This window comes from Marmota monax, unplaced genomic scaffold (assembly GCF_021218885.2).
Source record: "Marmota monax isolate L192 unplaced genomic scaffold, Marmota_monax_Labrador192_F-V1.1 WCK01_AAM20220418_F8-fsc00023, whole genome shotgun sequence".
Lineage (NCBI taxonomy): Eukaryota > Metazoa > Chordata > Mammalia > Rodentia > Sciuridae > Marmota > Marmota monax.
Window position 1 is genome coordinate 16660876 of NW_026692907.1, and position 6277 is coordinate 16667152.

Genomic DNA, 6277 nt, shown 5'->3' on the forward strand with positions numbered 1-6277 from the left:
TAACACACATTTAAAAAGAGTGGTAGGAACAAAATGGATGCGTCTTGTAGGATCCATGTTTAGCTTCTGCCTTGTCCCACTTAGAAACCTCAATCAAAACCTTAGTAATAGGCTTTTGAGTATTTTGCACGCGAACATATGCCTGAGCCAAAAGAAAAAAAAAGTGCAAAAGAACCTGTGAAATATCCACAGATCCCAAACCCGGAATGAACCACACGAGACACTGGCTGCAAAAAGCAGGAGGCGTTTATTCTCACACAGGCGCCTGCGGGTGCACAGCAAAACCTCAGCCGGAGCTTCGGTGAACTGGCACACCGGGCTTTGGGGTATAGATCTTTTTATAGGGAACAGGTGGGTTAGGTCTTAGCTTAGCACAGCAACAGCCTTCCTATTGGTCCCTCTGAATTCAGCAGTTGAGTCACCTAGGGGGGTAAACTTGTTTTCCCACTTTAGTTCTCAGAAAAAACATAAAATTGCATCCTGTCCTTTTAGTTCCTGTTTTTACCCTGTTTGCTCAAGTTTGGCCCTTCTGGGGTTATCTATATGGAACATCTTGCAGCTTCAGGGCACAGGGGTTAGTTTTCCTAATGTTGGGCCTGGGGCCTTGGGGTCCTTCATTCCCCCCTTTTTTATATCATGGATATAATCTTATATCCATTGACCCATCTGCTCGGATTCCAGCATTATTTCAGCTGACGGCTCAGCATACTGGTTGGGGGTTGGTATTTACTATTAATCTAATTTTGAATAGGACCCCAGGGTCATAGGCAGTTTTATGATATACTCTCAGGCCCCATTGTTTTTTTTTTTTTTTTTTATCCAATTTTTTGATGCTTTGCCTGCCTGAGTAAAGGTAATGTTTAAGGGGTTGCAGGCAAATGCGGTACATGGCCCTGCCCCGTACCATTTTAGGCTCCTGCAAGAGTCGGCAGAAAGTGGGGGATCCTGTTTTGTTTTTTTTTTTTAAATTATATTTCTTGTCCCCGATAATACTTGTCATGTCTGGCTCACAGATTGGTTGGGGTTAACTGATATGGGGAAGACACAGCACAAAGCAAGAAAAATTAACAGCGAGTGAGTCTTATCTTTAGCGGATTTTGGGTACGTTGCAACTTCCATTCTGGATCCGGAGAGGTGTCTGCGGACTCCTGTGGATGTGCAGTCTTCACGTGGGAAGCATGGATCTAAGCAGCGATGCCGTCCACTTTGAGTGCAGTAGGAGTGGTCAGCAGGATAGTGTAGGGTCCTTTCCACCGCAGTTCGAGGTTCCTGCTCTGGTGCCTGCGTACCCAGACGGTATCTCCGACCTTGAAGGGATGTGGCAGCAAGGGGGTTTTAAGTTCCTCTTTGTATGCTGCGGCTAGAGGCTTCCAGACCTCGTTCTGGACCAATTGCAAAGCATGCAAATGAGTCTGCATAGATGGGGTGAGGGAGGCATAGGTTTTAGTTTTATAAAAGTTAATAGCGGGAGGTGGGGCACCATACAGGATTTTAAATGGGGTTAGTCCATGTGGGCCTGGGGTGTTTTGGGCCCCATACAAGGCTAAAGGTAGGAGTTGTACCCAGTCTCTAGTGCCAGTTTCAAGTGTCAATTTAGTTAAAGTCTCCTTAATGGTTTTATTTATCTTTTTTACCTGTCCTGAACTTTGGGGTCTATAACCATAATGTAATTTTTAATTAATTTTTAATGTATTGGCTACCGCCTGACTTACCTGGGAGACGAAGGCAGGCCCATTAAATGTTTCCTTTTTGGTCCTCATTATCAGGATCAAAGGGAGTAAACCTCCGATAAGTCTCTTTTAATTTTTCTAAGAAGGCTGTCGGAGTTTTCTCTGACCCCTGGATAGTCTGTCTTACCTGAGCCAAATTGGTGGGCCGTCGCCCTGCTCCATGGAGACCCCCCTGCTCCATGGAGACCCGCTATGAGTAACTGGCGATAGAGATGTAGGTGGTTCTCACCTGCTTCAGTCGCATAGTCCCAGTTTGGCCGGGTTAAAGGAAAAGCTTCGTTAATCAAATTTGTGAGTTGGGTGGGGCGCCCGTCGTCCCCTGGCACATTTTTGCGAGCTTCCAAAAGAGCCTTTTGTTTTTCCTCTGTGTCTAATAGAGAAATCTTTAATTCTGCTACTTAGGGCTGGATAACCATATTAGCAAACATCAAATCTACCTGTGTTGTCTAGAAATAAAAGCTTTAGACTAAAACTATTTTAGTAGTTCCTTTGACAGTTATCAGGCATTTCTGTCTAAGAATCTCTCTTGTAGCCTCCAGTCTATTTATTTATGGAAGTTACATTTAATTATTATTATCATTTAAGATGTCCAGGAACAGCTGTGCTTTGGCTTTGACTGTCTTTGCTAAGTGTTTAAGATGAAGCAAGTCAAACTGACTTTTGTTTCTACCTATTGTTTACAGTCAGCTGAGTTATCCTGGGAGTCCTCGGGAACTTCATAGCAGCTTTTCAGTTCTGCTAGTGCCATTTGCGCTAGGATGGGTCCAGGCCTTGTTTGACCATATGGCTTCCCTCAGAAGCATCAGGGATGTCTTCCTTTTTTAATGACCCTCCTCTTTACAGCAAATGCACCATTTGGCTTTCTGTCCTCCACTGGTCTCATTAATCTCCCTGCTCAGGAGGTTATGTGGCCTAGAGTTGCTGAGCCCTTTGGAGAAGTCCCCTATTCCCTGATTCAGACTGACTCAGAGGGCAAGAGCCAAATATTGGTTTTCTTGGCCCTTTTAATTTAACTAATTTTAAAAACTTGATCTTAAACATCCAGCAAATAAGTTAACAGCCTTATATTAAGAGCACTGGGCTTTAATGTCTATCTCTCTATCCTGTAGGTGATAACTCTTTATCTTATGTTGACCCAGGTTGTGTTCTTAAAGCAATACCTCTTTAGAATATTAATAGGCAATCCTTAAACCATCTATAAGCAAACTACAAAACAAAACTAACTAGGGTAAAAACATATTTAGCTTATATAATAGCTACCTTGAATTCTGGCAAGGTTATACATCATAATTTCCTGTTTGAGATCCTAGTAATCTTGGCAAAAACCTACTTTTGGACACAACTTTAACTGTACTGAAATCTGGCTTACCTTTTTTTATAGCCATTTTCACATGTAGTGAGATGGGACAGAGCCTTATCTCAAGTAAGGCAGGGCTCTTTATAAATCTCAAGTACTATAGTTCTGAAGCTGATCATTTTACAAAGTTTACATAAATTGTTGTTCAAGTTTACATGAACATTAGCTAACACAACATAATATCACACCTAAAATATGAATTAAAGGCTGAAAGCTTTTAACTTCTTGTAGAAAAGTAGTAATGTACTTTTGTGTTTTGCAATTAAACCTTTACACAGATTAGGCTCTTATTAACTTAAAAATACATAAATTGTATCTTAGAGTAGAAAGTAACATGGAACTGTACATATCTTATTGATAACAAGGTCAGTTATAGAACACAAATGATATAATCGAATTTTTAACATTTTTTTTTTTAAGCCTAAAATTATCATACAACTTTAGAACACCAGCTTGATATAATGTTCTTTTGAAGCTTTTACCTTACAGACTTGTATACCTGGAAGATATGAACACATTAATAACACCATAATTACATAAACCTTCTTTTGTTCACATTTTGAAACAATACTTGTAAACTTTTAAATTTAAGCAGAGTTAACATTTTATTAGGGCCTTTTTGAACACCTAGAGAAACTTATAAGCTTAATTTTGAGGACATCTTTACTTTTATCTGTTTACCCAATTTAAATTGAACTGTTTGAATCAAGTGAATTAAAGATATTTGGATCTATTTTTAATTTTTTTTTTTTTTTTTTAGGCTACCCAGTTCAAAATTGAAACTTTTAAAATTTTTTATCCCAAGTATTTAAGTTTTCTAGCATGAACTATCTGAAATCAAACTAAACAATTGTTTAAACCCAACTTTTAACTGCAAGATAGTGCAATGCTTTAGAAACCCATTCAGATACCAGATTGTTACAATAAAAATTATTATTATTTATTTTTTAGACACATATTTAACCTAGATTATCTCTAAGAAACAATTAGACAACCAGATAAGAAAATATCTCTCCAGGTTTTGAACTTTCATTTAATTATGACTCCCATCAGTGGCACCATAGATTTTCCTATGAGTGGACCAGATGTTTTCACGTAGGGGCAACTATAGGTGTAAAATCAAGGGTCTCAGTGTGACTGGCTTTACTGCATTCAGTGTCCCTTTTTTTTTAAGTAAACAGAGGTTAAGTAAACAGATCCTTAAGATGTAGATAAGGCCCCAGGGAACTTCCCAGAGCTAAATGGCTCTGGCAGCTGCTGGGAGTCCCTTAATCCTATCTTTCACCCACAGGATCAGTTCCTCTAGTTTAGGTATTTTTTTTTTTTTAACTTGTTAGTAGCCAGCTCCCAAAAAGTCCATCCTCTGCTTGCAGTTGTTTCGAGTGCTAGGCTTCCCCAAGAAAGCAGAGTGGGAACTCCTTAAAAGTCCCCTTGAGAGTGTCAAAATTTGTGACTGAAAATTTGGTTCCCATCTCTAAAGCCAATTAACATTAATTTAATAATGAGGACAGGGCTTTGAGAAAAGTCAAAGCGAGATGTCAAAGTTGTTAAATCCCCAGCAGGCATCTCTATTTGCACTCAAGCCGGTTATGGGGGGGGAAGAAAACATTGCTTCCCTAGTCTCAGTATTTAGCCTTAGATAGAATTTATCATCCGCCTTGGGCTGCATTTCCAAGCAGCCCGACTCCAGGAAGACCCGTTCGCTTCCTGGGGTGGAGGGGCCGGGAGGAACAGGGACGGGACAGATCCGCCATACCTCCGGGTGGAATCCTCCCGGCGGACTGCGTGGATCCCACCCATGCAGGAGGGGATTCGCAGAGGTCCTGAAAGGTTAAAAGCCATGATCTGGATGGCCATGCGGCCCCGGCTGAAAGACAATCTCTGACTTTGCAAATTAGAGAGAGGTTGTCTGCCCGATCTTGAACGTCTTGCCAATGATCTAGAGTTAGGCTCAAAGGGGTTGTTAGTGATTGTCCCATGTTATTCTCAGAGAGGAAATAGAGAGACAGACACAATGACACAAAAACGAAACCAAACAGTGAGATCGCTGCGCGGCTTCGGTGGAAACCGAACAAATCAGATGGCCTGGGAGAAGTTTGTACTTCTTTGTCGCCTACAAAAATGGTGTAACCCTCGGAAACACCGGGGGCCCCAAAGAAATGGACCCTTCTGATCCCTGGGACGTCTCCCAGGGTGGCAGGGGAGAAGTCCGAGTTCGTCAACTCCTTCTCAAGCTGCCTCAGAATACTAAATGACAGAACTGCCTCAGAATACTCAGAATACTAAATGACTATGCCTAGGATCATATAGTCTTACAGACGCTGCGCGGAACAAAGAACAGATAACCAACAGGACAACAAGACAGTCAGTTTGAGCTGGCCAGCTTACCTCCCAGTGATGTCGGGTGTCCTCCGGATAGGGACCGGGATCGGAACCGGAACCGGGATCTTGGATCTCGGTGGGACCTCCACAATGAAATATCCACAGATCCCAAACCCGGAATGAACCACACGAGACACTGGCTGCAAAAAGCAGGAGGCGTTTATTCTCACACAGGCGCCTGCGGGTGCACAGCAAAACCTCAGCCGGAGCTTCGGTGAACTGGCACACCGGGCTTTGGGGTATAGATCTTTTTATAGGGAACAGGTGGGTTAGGTCTTAGCTTAGCACAGCAACAGCCTTCCTATTGGTCCCTCTGAATTCAGCAGTTGAGTCACCTAGGGGGGTAAACTTGTTTTCCCACTTTAGTTCTCAGAAAAAACATAAAATTGCATCCTGTCCTTTTAGTTCCTGTTTTTACCCTGTTTGCTCAAGTTTGGCCCTTCTGGGGTTATCTATATGGAACATCTTGTGGTAACATTGTGCGAGACTTGAAGTGCTACGTGCAGCTGGTGGGGTTTTGACATGGGGGTTGGGTAAGGGAACATCTTGCAGCTTCAGGGCACAGGGGTTAGTTTTCCTAATGTTGGGCCTGGGGCCTTGGGGTCCTTCACTGTGATTTGTTTGCTGGGCTTGGATGTTGGATCTAGAAAGCAGTTTGTGTGTCATTTCCTTCACTACTCATGGGGGCTGCATGTGGCCATGAAGGCTGGGAGGCTTACCATGTGGAATGGCCATGTTCCACGTTGAGACTGCTCAGAGAAGGTTGTGTGAGGTTCTTTCTGTCAGTGGTTCTTCAGCTGCAAATCTC

The 6277-nt window shown here is 42.4% G+C and overlaps 1 long non-coding RNA gene across 1 annotated transcript; it reads right to left on the reverse strand.

The window, feature by feature from the left end:
- Nucleotides 1–228: 228 nt before the first annotated feature.
- On the reverse strand, nt 229–6076 carry LOC131424430 (uncharacterized). The gene is made up of 2 exons (XR_009227404.1): nt 5476–6076; nt 229–1412 (listed from the first exon to the last, which is right to left on the reverse strand). It is a non-coding gene; the product is annotated as an uncharacterized LOC131424430 (long non-coding RNA).
- Nucleotides 6077–6277: the final 201 nt, after the last annotated feature.